Raw genomic sequence first — 19236 nt, 5'->3', positions numbered from 1 at the left:
AGGGACATGTTGAATGCCTATAAACTTAAGACAGGTGGTGTCTCCACCGTGGCACTGGTTGATATGACGTGCCACTGACGTATCTTTTTTATTTTGGACATCATTGACATGGTCTCTAATCCGACGCCTAAATTCTCTTTGTTTTGCCCACATAGTCAAAGGGGCAAGAGCATTGTGCCAGGTATACTACGCCCGTAGTCAGACAGTTCACAAGGTCACGAATGGTGTACTCTCTAAGTGTGTAGGAGCCAGTGAAGGTCTTAGTTTTCAGAACCTGACTGCAGGCCGTACACCTACCACACTTAAACGTACCCAGAGGCTTCCTTGAAAGCCAGTAACCAGGATTCGAAGGAGGCTGGTAATGGCTATTAACCAGTCTGTCCCTTAGGCTTCTTCCCTTCCTGTATGTTATCTGGGGATATGGTCCTATTATATCTTCTAGGTCTGGGTCTGCTTTTAGTATATCCCAGTACTTAGATAGCACCTGTCTGACCTCTTGATGAGCATCATCAAAGTACCTATGATCCGGGCAGTATTGGGGGATATGAACGACCCCATCCTCTGTTTCTTAGGTATGAGGAGCATATCTCTGTTCTCAGAGCATGCTGCTTCATAGGCTGTACGCAGGACTCCGTCAGGGTATCCCCTTTCCCTAAACCTGTTTCTTAGATCCCTGGCTTCACCCTTGAATTTCTTCATGGTTGAGCAGTTTCGACGGAGTCTAAGATATTGGCCCTTAGGGATGCCCTTTCGTAGGACATAGGGGTGGGCACTTTCCCAACGGAGCAGGCTATTTGTTGCCGTCTTTTTGCGGTAGACGGAGGTGATTATATTGTTATCCATACCTCTTTCTATTAACACATCAAGGAATGGTAGTGAATCATGATGATGTTCAGAGGTAAAGTTTAGACCGAGATCATTATCATTAATCACCTCCATGAATTCCGCAAACAAATCTTCAGTCCCTCTCCAGAGTACAAAAATGTTGTCTATGAACCTTAGCCACATAACTACCATATCTTGCCATTTATCCAGCCTCTCTGATCTCATATTTGCATACGACGGTGCCCATTGCGGTACCCCTGAGCTGGTGGTAGTATCGGTCGTCAAAGATAAAGTAGTTCTTGGTTAGGCTAACGTTCAATAGATCCAATGTAAACTGGTTGTGTAAAGACAGTCTCTTATTCCTCATTGATAGATAGCTTTCAACTGCTTTCAGGCCCAGATGGTGTTTAATTAAGCTATATAAAGCCTCAACATCTATGGAGACAAACATGGTTTTATCATCCATACATACGCCACTGAGTCTCAGTAGAAGATCAGAAGTGTAGCGTATGTATGATGGTAGTGATTCCACAAAGGGTCAAATAATTTTGTCGATGTAGATGCCGATGTTCTGCCCCAGGCTTCCAACCCCTGATACAATAGGGCGCCCTTTTAGTGGCCTAGTGCCCTTATGGATCTTGGGCGTGGAGTAAAAGGTAGCCGTTACTGGGTGTTTTGGGAGAAGGAAATCAAATTCTGCCTGGTCAATTAGTTTGTCCCTTAGTCCTTTAGTTAGAATTTGCCTCAGTTCTGAGAGAAAGGAGGGGCCAGGCTCCTGCGGTAATACTTCATATGATTCCCTGTCTTCCAGGATGTCTAGACACATATATTTGCATACACCCTGATCCATTATGACTAGGTTCCCCCCTTTGTCTGAGGGTTTTATTACTAGATTCCGGTCTTTTTCTAGACTCATTAGGGCTTTATATTCATCTTTACTCATATTAGATACTCCCCTGAAAAATTTTAAGAACTGCTTCTAAACTTCTAAGCCTTGTAACGTCCTAAAAAAATAAAATGACATTTCCAAAATGATGCCAACATAAAGTAGACATATGGGAAATGTTAAGTAATAAATATTTTATTAGGTATGACTTTCTGTTTTAGAAGCAGAGAAATGTAAATTTAGAAAATTGTGAATTTTTCAATTTTTTTTTTATAAATTTGGTACTTTTTCATAAATAAAGGTGAAATATATTGACTATCATGAAGTACAATATGTCACGAGAAACCAATCTCAGAATGGCTTGGATAAATAAAAGTGTTCCAAAGCTATTCAACATAAAGTGACGCATGTCAGATTTGTAAATATTGACCTGGACACTGGGGCATCAATGACCCTTGGTCATGAAAGGGTTAATTATGAGTGCTCATCAGGTCAGTTATAAATTGAGAGCAGGTGCTATTCAATATGGTAGGACCGGGTACTATACTGATGATATATACACACTATAGCAGTAGTGGCGAACCTATGGCACTGGTGCCAGAGGCGGCACTCAGAGCCCTCTCTGTGGGCACCCGCACCCTGGGTAAAGTCTATGGTGTACCAATATGCCTCAGACTTTTCCTGCCATTCATCAGCGCAGGGTGCAATATGAACAGCACAGGCAGTTCATTGAATGCAGGCAGGATATTATAGCTAAATGATAAAGTGCATGGAAGATATACTATATTGGACTGTAGTATTCAGGTTACATTGTCGTGTTGGCGATAAAGTGGGTTTTGAGTTGCAGTTTGGGCACTTGGTCTGTAAAAGGTTCACCATCACTGCACTATAGTATATCCCATGCCTAGTGTCTATACACCCATGCTCTTTCAATCTTTTGCATGGGAATCTAGGCTCCGTAGGCATAACGAGAGAGAATAGACTAGAGATCAAACAGTTATGAGGGGAAGGGGGTGTTGTATTTGTTGATTGGGCATATACAGAGATATTACCTCAGTATATGGATATTTGACAAAAATGGCTTATACGAGAGGTATTCATTTAGACCATTTGGTGTCACTGATTTAAGTCTGTATATCCATCTTGTTTCCGCCTTCAAGATCATTTTGTCCCAATCTCCACCCCTCCTTGGTTTAGGGACATGTTGAATGCCTATAAACTTAAGACAGGTGGTGTCTCCACCGTGGCACTGGTTGATATGACGTGCCACTGACGTATCTTTTTTATTTTGGACATCATTGACATGGTCTCTAATCCGACGCCTAAATTCTCTTTGTTTTGCCCACATAGTCAAAGGGGCAAGAGCATTGTGCCAGGTATACTACGCCCGTAGTCAGACAGTTCACAAGGTCACGAATGGTGTACTCTCTAAGTGTGTAGGAGCCAGTGAAGGTCTTAGTTTTCAGAACCTGACTGCAGGCCGTACACCTACCACACTTAAACGTACCCAGAGGCTTCCTTGAAAGCCAGTAACCAGGATTCGAAGGAGGCTGGTAATGGCTATTAACCAGTCTGTCCCTTAGGCTTCTTCCCTTCCTGTATGTTATCTGGGGATATGGTCCTATTATATCTTCTAGGTCTGGGTCTGCTTTTAGTATATCCCAGTACTTAGATAGCACCTGTCTGACCTCTTGATGAGCATCATCAAAGTACCTATGATCCGGGCAGTATTGGGGGATATGAACGACCCCATCCTCTGTTTCTTAGGTATGAGGAGCATATCTCTGTTCTCAGAGCATGCTGCTTCATAGGCTGTACGCAGGACTCCGTCAGGGTATCCCCTTTCCCTAAACCTGTTTCTTAGATCCCTGGCTTCACCCTTGAATTTCTTCATGGTTGAGCAGTTTCGACGGAGTCTAAGATATTGGCCCTTAGGGATGCCCTTTCGTAGGACATAGGGGTGGGCACTTTCCCAACGGAGCAGGCTATTTGTTGCCGTCTTTTTGCGGTAGACGGAGGTGATTATATTGTTATCCATACCTCTTTCTATTAACACATCAAGGAATGGTAGTGAATCATGATGATGTTCAGAGGTAAAGTTTAGACCGAGATCATTATCATTAATCACCTCCATGAATTCCGCAAACAAATCTTCAGTCCCTCTCCAGAGTACAAAAATGTTGTCTATGAACCTTAGCCACATAACTACCATATCTTGCCATTTATCCAGCCTCTCTGATCTCATATTTGCATACGACGGTGCCCATTGCGGTACCCCTGAGCTGGTGGTAGTATCGGTCGTCAAAGATAAAGTAGTTCTTGGTTAGGCTAACGTTCAATAGATCCAATGTAAACTGGTTGTGTAAAGACAGTCTCTTATTCCTCATTGATAGATAGCTTTCAACTGCTTTCAGGCCCAGATGGTGTTTAATTAAGCTATATAAAGCCTCAACATCTATGGAGACAAACATGGTTTTATCATCCATACATACGCCACTGAGTCTCAGTAGAAGATCAGAAGTGTAGCGTATGTATGATGGTAGTGATTCCACAAAGGGTCGAATAATTTTGTCGATGTAGATGCCGATGTTCTGCCCCAGGCTTCCAACCCCTGATACAATAGGGCGCCCTTTTAGTGGCCTAGTGCCCTTATGGATCTTGGGCGTGGAGTAAAAGGTAGCCGTTACTGGGTGTTTTGGGAGAAGGAAGTCAAATTCTGCCTGGTCAATTAGTTTGTCCCTTAGTCCTTTAGTTAGAATTTGCCTCAGTTCTGAGAGAAAGGAGGGGCCAGGCTCCTGCGGTAATACTTCATATGATTCCCTGTCTTCCAGGATGTCTAGACACATATATTTGCATACACCCTGATCCATTATGACTAGGTTCCCCCCTTTGTCTGAGGGTTTTATTACTAGATTCCGGTCTTTTTCTAGACTCATTAGGGCTTTATATTCATCTTTACTCATATTAGATACTCCCCTGGCGGTATTGATTAATTCTAAGTCCCTAGAGACTAGTTCTTGGAAGATGGATACACATGAATCTGGTAGAGGCGGCGGCATCTGGGTACTTTTCAATTTCAACTCTGTGAATGGACCCTCCGCTCTATCTCTCTCACCTTCCTCCAACAGAAGTGTACGTGTAGCCTCCCATTCCCGGGGGTTCATATTTAGCTCTTTAAACTTCTTACGGTCTTGAAGGCGAAAGTGTTTGTACCAGAGCAGTTTGCGTGTGAATAGGGCAACGTCTTTACTCCACTCAAAAGTATCATATCTAACTGTGGGAACAAATGATAAGCCTTTACTCAAAAGGGATATGTCACTAGAGGACAGATTATGTGAGGAAAGGTTTATAATTTGCATTATAAAGTCGTGTTAGCTTGTCTTCCCCATGCAAAAGATTGAAAGAGCATGGTGGATAGACACTAGGCATGGGATATACTATAGTGTGTATATATCATCAGTATAGTACCCGGTCCTACCATATTGAATAGCACCTGTTCTCAATTTATAACTGACCTGATGAGCACTCATAATTAAGCACTAGGATAGTATACTCAAATGTGTACTATTAATATAATATACTCAGTTATTCTTTTCAGTTTGTTCCTGGGCAACTGCTTCTTAGCTGCCAGGACAGACAGGGTTAATGTAATTTGGGCTTCTTTTCAGCCTGTCTGAATACCACCTTCTTTCCTCAACCCAATGCTCAGTCCAAAATGATACAATGCGATCGTAAACAAAGCCTTGCTGCACTGTGAATCAGCCGGGGACGCGGTGTTGGGTCCTCTGACCATGTCACTTCTGGCTAGCAACGGAGCGCAGCGAGCCCGAACCTGCAAGAGGCGGTACCTCGTGACGGCTTGTCTCCGTGCGGAATTGGCTAGCAGACACAGTGGGAGTAATCAGCGCGCGGCACACCCACAGGGCCCATTGGTCAACTGAAATGTAGGTGGAGCCGCGCGCATTTAAAGAGACTCCATCGAATGAACACATTGCCACTGCCCCAACATACAAATGGAGCACGGCCACTGCTTATGGTGCTCCGACATCCATATCTCTGAAGAGCCAATCCTTTACTTGGTGAAACGCGTCGGATGATGGTACCAAAAAGATCGACTAGGGAGGTAAGAGTTTCGGGAACTTTAGCACAGGCCCGAGGTTCCAGAGGCTGGGGGTCGTCCTTTCAAGGACGAGTGCCCCGATTACAGCCACTAAGGATTTCCTGCCCATAGACTAGGTGACACAGGGTGAGCACTTAGGGAGAGATACTTTCCTTATTACTAGGCACCCCCCCGCCCCCCTGTATACAAGGAACCACACTAGGCCATTCATGTGCATATAGACCCTGTCCTCCCTCCCATATAGCGCAGTAGTTCACTCTACTTTAGTGTCTCATTTATTTTAGTAGAAATAAATAAAAGTTATATCTTAACTTCAAAACAATAAGGCATACTCAGTTCAGTATATATAAAGTATTATAATATAATTTATCATTTTGTTTCTAGTGTTTGACCTCTTACTCAATCTGTACCAACCCCCTGATGAACCTATGGTGGGGAAACGTGTCGAGGTGATTTATCTTTATAGAGTTAAGGTGGTAGGGATATCCAGGGCCCATCAGGTTTAGGCACGTGGACAGGGAAATCCCACCACAAGGGGTTGTCTCCGGGCTGAGGCTATACTAGGGTCTGTATAGGGAAAATACCCCCAGACCTATACCTCACCACTTTCTGCCCCCTATCCCTCCCACTTTTTGTTTTTTCCTTTTTGTTTTCATTTTGTTTTATTGGTAGCGATACTGTGATCTGGTATCTAGTGGAATCGGATATATATCGTACCTGTTTTTGATTGATTGGGCATATGGGTTGTCCTACTGGTGACCCTCAACTTTTGGTCCCGTTTTTAGTACTGATTCAATAAAATATGATCTTTTTAGGGTCCTTTTTCTTTTTCTAGTAATTACTTTGTTCTGGTTAGGACACCACTATTATCTATGGTATCTTCACTCTGTATACTTCCTAGCTTTTCTACTTCCTAAAAGATGTATACTGATCTTCTATGCCTGACCTCTGCCCGTTGACCATGCTAAACCTATCCTGCCCGCCCTGTCCTCTGCCTGTTCATTATACTGCCTGCCCCAACCTTTAGCCTGTTTACTGGATTGAACAACCTCTGCCTGCTCTGACCTTGACCTTGTCCACCTACTATGATTCTGTCAGTTCCCTTTGGTACCGCACACCAGCGTCTCTTGACTGAGTTGGCTGTCACTGAATGAAGATAACCAAGAGACACCAACCTAGTGTTCCCCACTTATTAACAACCCTGTTTTGAAATTAACGGACCATGATCCTTCAGTGTCTGTCACTCCACCTAGTATCGCCCATGTCATGGTGCTGGGGGAGTTCATGGGTGGCACATGGACCAGTAGCATGGCTGTTCCTGGATGGTTCCCATGCTGAGCAGCCAATCCCTTGCTCATTAACCAGTTGGAAAGGTGGGATGCTGAGCCATTGAGGTCTCTGTCTCAGCAATACATCACAGGTCTAGTATGGGGTATGTAAACCAGGCACTGACTCTAGGTCAGTGCCTGTGATTGCCTATAGTGTTCTAGCTGCCATTCGTCCTTCTGTGCTTTGAGCCTGAAACCTATTCCTGCTCATTAACCGCCTCCGGACCGCCTATCGCAGGATTGCGTTCCGGAGGCGGCTGACTCAGGCACAATCACTCATCTACGCGTCATCTCGCGAGAGGCGAGATTTTTCTGTGAATGTGCGCACACAGGCGCGCGCGTTCACAGGAACTGCAGGTAATCGAGTGGATCTGCAGCCTGCCTGTAACGGTCGCGTACACACACACACAGGGGAAAGGGAAGTGACCACTGCGCTCCACCCTTACCCCTGGCCCTGCCTACTTGCCTCGCAAGTCCTAATGACAGGGGACAACTGGACGGCAATCCCACACTTGGAATAAGTGCAGGGATGACAGACAGACAAACAACAGGACGTGAACGGACCGAGTCAATACCAGGAAAGCTACAAAGTACAAATGGAGCAAGCAGAGAATTGTCAGGAGAAGCCGGGGTCATAAATACCAGGAGAGACGTGAAGTACCAAAGGAGTCAGCAGAGGATTGTCAGGAGGAGGCCGAGGTCAAATACCAGGAGAGCAGCAAAGTACACAAGGAACAGGCAGAGGATCGTCAGGAATTCAGCAGGAGGTAAGTACGTGTCACGGCAGCAGTCGTGTCGCACCAGACGGAGGGGAAGGGGGACCCTTATCTACGGATGGGGATAGTATGGCCACCCCTGACTAACCCTAAGCTGGCACCTGTCTGCCCTGATACCCTAGACGGGGTGTGAACCCATGCGGCGAGCTGGATGCCTAAACCCTCAGTCGCCCTAACAAGCCTAGAGTGGGGAAAGGCCGATGGGAGCACTAGTCACCATCACTCATGTCTAGGAGAACAGCAGGGGAAGACAGCAACAAACAAACTATAGCAGAGTAAGACTTATCCAGTGACGAGCAGAGAAGGTGATCCCAATCACGACAGTCCACACCGGACAAGAGCTCCACAGCAACACCATCAAACGATCTCCTTCAATGGTCAGAATAGAACTGGAAGTAAGGACTATATCTGGCAATGACTGCAAGTGAAAGTGAAACTAATATAGTAGCTGGGAGTGGCAGACAGGACTCACCTGAGAAGGATGCCTACAAACTCCCAGTCAGGACAAAAAGGTTCACAAGGCAAAACCCAGATGACATACCCTGAACCACGGAGCAAACTCACAAGCTATCGCGAGTAGCAAGTCGCTGCGACCTTCTCCTCCCAGACCTGTCTGGATCAGTCACAGTCGTGACAGTACCCCCCTTTCTACGAGGGGCCCCTGGACCCTCAAGACCAGGCCTCTCCGGATTGGAGCTATGAAAAGCACGAATGAGTCTGTCCGCTTTTATCTCTGATGCTGGAACCCACATTCTCTCTTCGGAACCATAACCTTTCCAGTGCACCAGGTACTGAAGAGAGCGGCGAACATATCGTTAATCAACAATCTTTTCTACCTGAAACTCAAGACTGCCATCAACAACCACCGGTGGAGGCGGTAGTGGCAATGGTTCAGGAGGTTCTACATATCTCTTAAGCAGAGATCTGTGGAAGACATTATGGATCCTTAGAGTCTGAGGTAGCTCCAGACGAAAAGCCACCGGGTTAATGATCTTAATTACCCTATAAGGACCAATAAATCTCCGACCTAATTTCCACGAGGGAACCTTCAACTTGATATTTCTGGTAGACAACCACACCAAGTCATTCACCCCAAGGTCCGGACCTTCAGAGCGCTTCCTATCAGCCGCACGTTTGTATCTACCACCAATTCTCTTCAAACTTTCTTGCACACTCTGCCACACTGAAGAAAGTGAAGACGCAAATCGTTCCTCCTCGGGAATCCCAGACGGCCCCCCCCTCACTAAACGTACAAAACTGAGGATGGAAACCATACGCACCAAAAAATGGTGACTTATCGGTGGATTCTTGACGACGATTATTAATGGCAAACTCGGCTAACGGTAAATAAGATGACCATTCCTCCTGATTTTCGGAAACAAAGCATCTCAAATATGTCTCTAGGTTTTGATTGGTACGTTCAGTCTGACCGTTAGACTGTGGATGGAAAGATGAAGAAAACGACAGATGAACCCCTAAACGAGAACAAAAAGCTTTCCAAAATTTAGAAACGAATTGGGTACCACGATCCGAAACAATATCGGAAGGGACCCCGTGAAGCTTCGCGATGTGGTCAATAAAAACCTGAGCCAGTGTGTTAGCATTAGGCAATGCGGCAAGAGCAATAAAGTGCACCATTTTACTGAATCTGTCAACAACTACAAGAATAACAGTCTTCCCCGCTGATACTGGTAGATCCGTAATGAAATCCATTGACAGGTGCGTCCAAGGCCTGTTGGGGATGGCCAGAGGTAAAAGACGCCCTGCCGGACGAGTATGATCTACCTTAGAACGAGCACAGGTAGCACATGCAGACACAAAATTCAACACCTCCTGGCGCCATTTAGGCCACCAGAACCGACGAGACACTAACTCAGAGGTTGCCCTACTACCTGGGTGTCCTGCCAGTGTGGAGTTATGGTGTTCTTTTAGTATCTCCAGTCGTAAATTTTCTGGCACAAACAGTTTACCCGAGGGGCAGGAGGCCGGGGCGTCCCCCTGAGCTTCCAACACCCTCCCCTCCAAACCTGAGTGTAATGCAGAGACCACCACCCCCTTTTGCAAAATGGGCTCTGGTACCTCAACATCACCCCCTCCAGGAAAACTTCGAGACAATGCATCCGCCTTAGTATTTTTTGCCCCCGGGCGATAGGTTATTACAAAATTAAACCTAGTAAAAAATAACGACCACCGAGCCTGTCTAGGGGTGAGACGTTTAGCAGACTCCAGATATAATAAGTTTTTGTGATCAGTAATCACCGTGACGGGATGAACCGCCCCCTCCAAAAAATGACGCCACTCCTCAAAAGCCAACTTAATAGCCAAAAGTTCCCTGTTGCCAATATCATAGTTCCTTTCTGCAGTAGACAATTTCTTCGAAAAGAAAGCACACGGACGCCATTCACCAGGGGACGGGCCCTGAGATAGTACCGCTCCCACCCCCACCTCTGATGCGTCAACCTCTACAATAAAAGGAAGCGAGACATCTGGCTGTAAGAGAATAGGGGCCGAGGTGAATCTCTCTTTCAGAGATGCAAAGGCAGTTTTGGCTGCATGTGACCATTTGGAAAAATCGGATCCCTTACGGGTCATGTCCGTCAGTGGTTTGACCACCAAGGAATAGTTCTTTATAAACTTTCTATAAAAATTGGCAAACCCCAGGAAGCGTTGCAATGCCTTCAGGTTCTCAGGCAGATCCCAGTCCATAATCGCCCGGACTTTCTCTGGATCCATGCGGAAACCTGAATCTGACAACACATACCCCAGAAATGGTAGTTCTTTTACGGCGAACACACATTTTTCTAACTTAGCAAACAATTTGTTGGCCCTTAATATCTGCAGCACTTGTCTCACATGGATCTTATGTGTATCCAGATCCGGGGAATAGACCAGGATGTCATCAAGATATATCACAACAAATCTCCCGATAAGGTGACTAAAAATATCGTTGACAAAATGTTGGAATACCGCAGGCGCATTAGTAAGACCAAATGGCATGACCAGATTTTCATAATGCCCTTCCGGAGTATTAAAAGCCGTCTTCCACTCATCCCCCTCTTTGATGCGAACCAGGTTATAGGTTCCTCTGAGATCCATTTTGGAGAACCATTTAGCACCAGCAACCTGATTAAAGAGGTCGGGAATGAGAGGAAGAGGATAGGGATCTCGGATAGTTATCCGGTTTAATTCCCGGAAATCCAGGCAAGGACGTAGGCCCCCATCTTTCTTTTTAACGAAAAAGAACCCTGCAGCCACAGGTGAAGTAGAGGGTCTGATGTGTCCCTTAGCCAAACTCTCCGAAATATAATCTTTCATAGCCTTCCTCTCCGGGCCGGAAAGATTGTATAACCGGGTTTTAGGTAGTTTTGCCCCAGGTAATAGATTAATCGGGCAATCATATGGACGATGAGATGGTAACCCCTGACAACCCGTTTCAGAGAACACATCCATAAAATCTGACAGAAAGGCAGGTAAAGATGTTATAGAGAGTGTAGAGCACCTACTACTCAAGCAGTTGTCCTTACAATGTTCACTCCACTCCACAATCTCCCCGGCCTGCCAATCCACCACTGGATTGTGAGTCACCAGCCAGGGAAGCCCCAATACCATAGGAGCCGGAAGACCGTCCAGGACATAACAAGAGATATGCTCTTTATGGAGGTCCCCTACCTGCAGATGGATATTATGGATGATCTGAGTTAACTCTCTCTGAGTAAGAGGGGAGGAGTCGATGGCAAAAACAGGAATAGTTCTGCATACCGGTTCCGGAGTAAAACCCAGAGCCTGAGCAAAACGCGAATCCACCAAGTTGACCCCCGCCCCACTGTCCAAAAAGACGGAACAGATCTCAGTTTTATTGCCCGCCTCAACGGTAGCGGACAACAAAAACTGAGACATGCGTATGGAGGAAACGAATACGCCCAGACTGTTCTCCTCCGCACAATCTGGGGACTCTAGTTTTTCCGGCGGCTCCTTTGTTTGTGGTCTCTTGGGTTCTGAGGGACAAACCTTTACAAAATGACCCCTCCCCCCACAACGAAAACAAACCTCTGACCTACGGCGGAACTTAGGAGGATTCACCCGTCTAGTGGCGCCCCCTATTTGCATTGGTTCGACTGGACCATAACAGACCGATCCCTGCCCTATAGAGGCCTCTGTAAAATTTTATAGTCTCTCCCTGAGTCGTCTGTCGATTCTTATGGACAGAGACATAGCAGCCTCAAGAGACCCAGGGACCTCGTATACCGCCACCGTGTCTTTTAATTTTTCAGACAACCCCTGGCAGAACTGACTCCTAAGGGCCGAGTCGTTCCATAACGTATCAGTAGCCCACCTACGGAATTCGGAACAATATAGTTCAGCAGACCGGTTCTCTTGCCGAAGTCTACGTAGCTTAGACTCAGCCAGTGAGACCCTGTCCGGGTCATCATATACGAGACCCAGGGCTTCAAAAAACTCCTCCACTGATCGTAAGGCCGGAGAGTCTGATGGTAGGGAGAAAGCCCAAGCCTGCGGATCTCCTTGCAGGAGAGAAATTACAATACCCACCCGTTGTTCCTCACCGCCGGAGGATCTAGGGCGTAACCTGAAGAACAATTTGCAAGCTTCTCTGAAGGTTACAAATTGGTCTCTCCCTCCCGAGAACCTATCAGGTAAAGCCACTTTTGGCTCAGGAGTACCTTGGTTTCCTGTAGCAATGGTGGAACCCAAGGATGGCTGCTGCAGCACTGTTGCTTTTAATCCTGCCACTTCAAGGGATAACCCCTGTAATTGTTTCGCCAAAACCGAAACCGGATCCATAGTGGAACAGACAAAATACAAAGCAAAACAGCAACCAGAAAAAAAAAAAAAAAAAAAGAAATGTCACTTTTTTTTTTTTTTAAAAGGCCAGATATACTGTCACGACTGCTATCCCAGCAGCAGTCGTGTCGCACCAGACGGAGGGGAAGGTGGACCCTTATCTACGGATGGGGATAGTATGGCCACCCCTGACTAACCCTAAGCTGGCACCTGTCTGCCCTGATACCCTAGACGGGGTGTGAACCCGTGCGGCGAGCTGGATGCCTAAACCCTCAGTCGCCCTAACAAGCCTAGAGTGGGGAAAGGCCGATGGGAGCACTAGTCACCATCACTCATGTCTAGGAGAACAGCAGGGGAAGACAGCAACAAACAAACTATAGCAGAGTAAGACTTATCCAGTCACGAGCAGAGAAGGCGATCCCAATCACGACAGTCCACGCCGGACAAGAGCTCCACAGCAACACCATCAAACGATCTCCTTCAATGGTCAGAATAGAACTGGAAGTAAGGACTATATCTGGCAATGACTGCAAGTGAAAGTGAAACTAATATAGTAGCTGGGAGTGGCAGACAGGACTCACCTGAGAAGGATGCCTACAAACTCCCAGTCAGGACAAAAAGGTTCACAAGGCAAAACCCAGATGACATACCCTGAACCACGGAGCAAACTCACAAGCTATCGCGAGTAGCAAGTCGCTGCGACCTTCTCCTCCCAGACCTGTCTGGATCAGTAACAGTCATGACAGTACGCCAGGAAAGACCAAATCACAGGTGGAACCTAAATTAACAGGCAACCTGTGGCCAGCAGGCTGCCTGTATTCATAGTGGGGAGTGAGGGTCATGTGACGTGGCCAGCGTCACATGACTGACAGACCAACCAGTCGAGCACCGAGTGATCAGCTCGGCGCTCAAGGCAGACTAGGAGCAGGGAGCCACCCAGCTAGTAAAGCCGCCCTGGGAATGAGGTCAAACACAGATCCTCCTTCCCAAAGCTAAGCAACAGTTCTGCGGGCAATGGGGGACTGAGTGCACCTTCGGAAACCCGTTACAGTACCCCCCCTTTTACGAGGGGCCACCGGACCCAAGACTTCAGGCGATGGCTTTTCAGGGTGTGCTAAATGAAATTTTCGAACAAGTCTAGGAGCAAGAACCTCCCTGGCAGGTACCCAAGATCTCTCTTCACGTCCATACCCCTTCCAGTGAATCAGGTACTGCAAGGAATTACACACCTTCCTGACATCCACTATTTTAGACACCACTTACTCGACAGCATCATTAACAAGAACCGGCGGAGGCGAGGCTTTTGATGGTACCGGTTCAAAATATTTTTTAAGTAGAGACTTATGGAACACATTATGAATGTGGAATGACTCGGGCAGCTCCAACCTAAAATATACCGGGTTAATCACCTCCGTGATCTTATATGGTCCAATAAAACGAGGAGCAAACTTTTTAGAATCTACCTTAAGAGAGAGATTCTTGGAGGACAACCATACCTTATCCCCAACCTGGAAATTCACCCCCCTTGAACGTCTCCTATCAGCCTTGAGTTTCTGAGAACTTTGAGCCTTTTCTAAGTTCGATTGAACCCGGGCCCAAACTGTGCACAGTTCAGAGGAGAGCCTATCCACCTAAGGGTTAGAGGAGGAGACGGATGACCCAGAATGAAAACGGGGATGGAAACCATGGTTACAAAAGAAAGGTGAAACCCCAGCAGAAGAATTGACACGGTTATTCAAAGCAAATTCAGCCAATGGAAGAAATTTCACCCATAATTGCTGGTCATCAGCAACATACGACCTCAAGAATTGTTCGACAGACTGATTAAGGCGTTCAGTCTGACCATTACTCTCAGGGTGGTAGGCAGAGGAAAAAGACAATGAAATTTTACATTTTTGACAGAAGGCCCTCCAGAATTTGGACACAAACTGCACACCTCTGTCAGAAACAATATTTTCCGGGATGCCATGCAATCGAACAATTTCTTTCACAAAGATAGACGCCAAGGTTTTAGCATTCGGGAGTTTAGACAGGGGAATGAAATGGACCATCTTGCTAAACCTATCGACCCCTACCCAAACTACAGTCTTACCCTCCGCCGGCGGTAGGTCAGTTATAAAGTCCATCGAGATATGGGTCCAGGGTCTACTGGGAATGGGTAGGGGTCGTAGGTTACCAGCAGGGCGAGTCCTAGGTGTCTTTGACCTGGCACAAACCTCACAGGCTGACACGTAGGACTTGACATCCCTAGTTAGAGTGGGCCAACACCCGGATGTCCACAAAAGGCAGAATCGTGACACTCACCCAACAGCTGGAGACGAAATTGTACGGGAACAAACAACTTATCTGTTGGGGTGGATACCGGTGCCAGATGTTGTTCAGACCTAATGCGAGCCGAGATATCCTGGGTAAGAGCTGCTAAGAAGATTTTTGCTGGTAGGATGGATTCAGGTGGTACCTCAGTAGGTTGAAAAGCCTGGAAGCTCCGAGATAATGCATCCGCCTTCACATTTTTACTTCCCGGCCTGAACGTGATGGAAAAATCAAAACGAGTAAAAAACAGAGCCCATCTGGCTTGACGGGGATTCAACCTCTTAGCAGACTCGAGAAACATAAGGTTTTTATGGTCAGTGACAACAGTTACACAATGTCTTGCCCCCCTCCAGAAAATGCCTCCACTCCTCAGATGCCCATTTAATGGCCAGCAGCTCCCTATTCCCTATGTCGTAGTTTCTCTCCGTGGGAGAGAATTTCCTGGAGAAGAAGGCACATCGTCTCAGATTAGTGAGGCTAGCAGGACCTTGTGAAAGGACGGCTCCTGCGCCGTCCTCGGACGCATCCACCTCCACAATAAAAGGTCTCTCCTGATCAGGCTGGATCTGAATGGGAGCGCTACTGAATGCCTTTTTTAATGTTTCAAATGAAGAAATGGCCTCACTAGACCAATTCTCCAAATCCGCCCCTTTCTTAGTAAGGTCGGTCAACGGTTTAGCAATTACGGAAAAATTCATAATAAATTTACGATAGTAATTGGCGAAACCTAAGAACCGTTATAAGGCCTTTAAGGATGAAGGTCTTACCCATTCCTTAATTGCTAGTACCTTACCAGGATCCATCTTGAAGGCGTGAGGAGTCAGAACATGCCCTAGAAACAGAATCTCCTGTACACCAAAGACACATTTCTCTTGTTCAGCGGATAGCTGATTCTCCCTCAACACCTCTAATACTTGTTTAACATGAGACACATGGGATTCGAAGTCAGGGGAGAATATAAAAATGTCGTCAAGATAGACAATAACAAATTTACCTAAGAACTCCCTAAGAATGTCATTCATGAAGTTTTGGAACACAGCTGGGGCATTGCTGAGTCCAAAAGGCATCACCTGATATTCAAAGTGTCCTACCGGAGTATTGAACGCCGTCTTCCATTTGTCTCCCTCCTTGATTCGGATTAGATTGTATGCCCCTTTCAGGTCAATTTTGGAAAACCAGGTTGCCCCCAGAACCTGGTTAAATAAATCCAGAATCAATGGGAGAGAGTATCTATTCTGGACAGTGATTTTATTTAATCTCCGGTAATCGATACATGGCCTAAGACCACCATCTTTTTTCTTAACGAAGAAAAACCCCGCCCCCATAGGAGAGACAGAAGGTCTAATATGCCCTTTACCAAGGCTCTCCTTGATATAATCTTCCATGGCCTTGCGTTCGGGCATAGAAAGATTATAAATTCGTCCTTTAGGAAATTTGGCCCCCTCTACTAGCTCTATGGTATAATCATAAGGTCTATGGGGGGGTAGAACCTCCGGGGTTGGTGATGAGAATACATCAGAATATTCTCTAACAACAGAGGATAAAGTATCAGACTTTACTGAGACCCCAGCCTGTACCACGGACAAGCACGAGTTACACTTAGGCCCCCATCTCACCAACTCCCCATTGGACCAATCTATAGTGGGGTTATGTAGTCGGAGCCAAGGCATTCATAGTACCACCTCAGCAGGTAGGTTCTCCAGGACTAGAAGCGAACATCTCTCTGAGTGGCACACACCCACGGTTAGAGAAATCTCCGAGGTACATAAGCTCACCGTACCACCAATAAGAGGAGTAGCATCAATAGCCATGACATGGATAGGAGTTGGTAAGGCAAACATAGGAATACCCAATCTTACAGCATACTCAGGGTCAATAAAGCTAGCTGCTGAGCCAGAATCAATAAAGGCCTTACCCGGCCATTTATCTACTCCCAGAGAAATCGTAATGGGTACCGAAAGCTTACATTTAGAAAATTCAGGGTGTACCTGGTCTTTAGGTTGCCTTGCCTTAGGAGACTTGACAGAGAGGACCTTTTTAGGACACTGGTTGATCCAATGGTCAGGATCTCCACAGTAAAAGCATTCTCCACGTCTGCGGCAAAGATTCCCTCGGGTCATGCCAACCTGCATGGGTTCCTCGGTGGAGACCTTAGCATTGTCTCTGGGATAGGCCTCTGGCTGGACCACCATCTGGGAAGAGAACTGTTGTTCCTGTCGTCTCTCTCTAACCCGTCGGTCAAGTCGGACAACAAGGGTCATCATCTCCTTTAAGGTCTCTGGAAGTTGATAACTGACCATAAGATCCTTTAATTTATCAGACAGACCTGACCTGAACTGACTCTTCAGGGCTGGTTCGTTCCATCCTGAGGGGACACACCACCTTCTGAATTGGGTGCAATAATCCTCCGCTGGTAAATTGCCCTGAACCAGTGCCTTTAGAGCCGTCTCGGCTACTAGAGCCCTGTCTGGTTCATCATAGAGGGTACCCAGGGCCTGAATGAACCCCTCCACAGAATATAAACAACTGGCGCCAGCAGGTAAAGAGAACTGTAGTGTACGGGGACTGTAATACCCGTCACTACCAAAGTGTCACTTGGTGTGCTGTCGTCCCTCCTAATTATGGGGAAGTTGTTATATGTCAGTTTTATAAAATGTCATTAATGTAATGCATGTATTTCCCTGTTACTGTGAGACTTGCATGTACAGGCTGCTAGGGGTGTCATTCCAGCTTCTAGTCCATAGAGGGAGCTAGGGAGCCCTAGTTTATATAAGGCCCAGACAGGGAAGTAGAAGGCAGACGGAGTCTAGTGTCTGTAAGCTACAGTTGGAGATTAGACCATGTCTGAGACAAGTCCAGGCCTGAAGCCTGCTGTCCAGGAGAAGATTCCCTCCTGAATTCCCATATGCAGAAACAGGAATATCTTAGATCAAGAGCCTGAGGAAGTTTCCAGAAGCTGAGAGAGACAGAGGCAAAGATCAGGAAAGCCAGAGGTACTCAGAAAGACAGAGGAGGTACTCTTATAAAGCTATAGCCAAGGATATAAAGCCAGAAATAGGTTAATGGGCCTTGGTGAAGAATTGCTATATTCCAGGATCAGACAGAAATAGAGTGCAAGCTCCTGTGCTGCAAGTCCTGTGTTCAACACTCTGTAATTACCCTGCTATAACTGAATTGCCTGCATCGACCGAATTGCAAAATCGACTGTATGCTTAGGAACTGCATTTCCATTATTGTCTCTGCTTGCAAAACTACTAAAGTTGGAGTTCTGTTTTAAGACCACGTTTCCTCAATTTATTCCTGCATCCGCAAACGGCGTGCCACTGTTTACTTGGCACTGGCGTCACGAACTATTCCTACCTATACCTGCCCTTGCAGAGAGTCAGCTGTACCAGGTTAGTGTATATTGCACTACATCACCCAGAAACACCTATTGCACACAACTTGAGTACGCTGCACTTCTCTTTTGGCGTCACGAACAGGATACGCACGCTTTCTAGTGCAAGAAGCGTGAACTTTGTGCCTTATACAGTTGCCCTGTGACCAAAGTGACAAATTGCCTGTTTATTTAAGTGGACTTTGTGGACTGAAAATCATACCCAAAGTGTACCAAAAAACTCTAAAAAGCGCTGTGCAGTGTTGCGCTACACAGAGGAAGAAAATCGCCGCATTGGAATGTGGTTTTGTGGACTTTTTGCAATCCTGCTTGCTGTCAGTGAATGGACAGCGTTTTGCTAAAGATGGCCACCGGCTGCCTGGAGTAAAGTTTCCCGCGCCGCTGAGGACTTTCGTGGGCGGATCCCTGCAAAGACACAGAGAGTCCCGCCCCTCTTGATCATCGCACCGCCGCGGCCCTGCTTCTCCTGCGTCATCGGGTGCTCAGGACGTCCGGAACCTCGCGAGACTGGACCTGCGCAAGCCCGGCGATACCGGTAAGCACTTGTAACCGGAGGGAAGGGGAGTGTACCGGCCTCTTTAGTCGCCAGTGGCCACCTCTCAATAGACTACCATGTCAGAGCCAGGAGTGCCTGAGCAGCCGGCCCCAGGAGAGCTTGTTGCTCCTGATCACCCTACAGCCCCTAGCATGATGCCCTTTACCATGCCCTACTATTTCGGGGCCCCATGGTTCCCCCGCTACAGGGGAGAGACCCATACCCTACGGGACTTTGAAGAAAAGTTGCTGGCACT

This window comes from Bufo bufo, chromosome 3, assembly GCF_905171765.1.
Source record: "Bufo bufo chromosome 3, aBufBuf1.1, whole genome shotgun sequence".
Classification (NCBI taxonomy): Eukaryota; Metazoa; Chordata; class Amphibia; order Anura; family Bufonidae; genus Bufo; species Bufo bufo.
The sequence above is the reverse complement of the archived record's forward strand: the minus strand, read 5'-3'. Positions refer to the sequence as shown.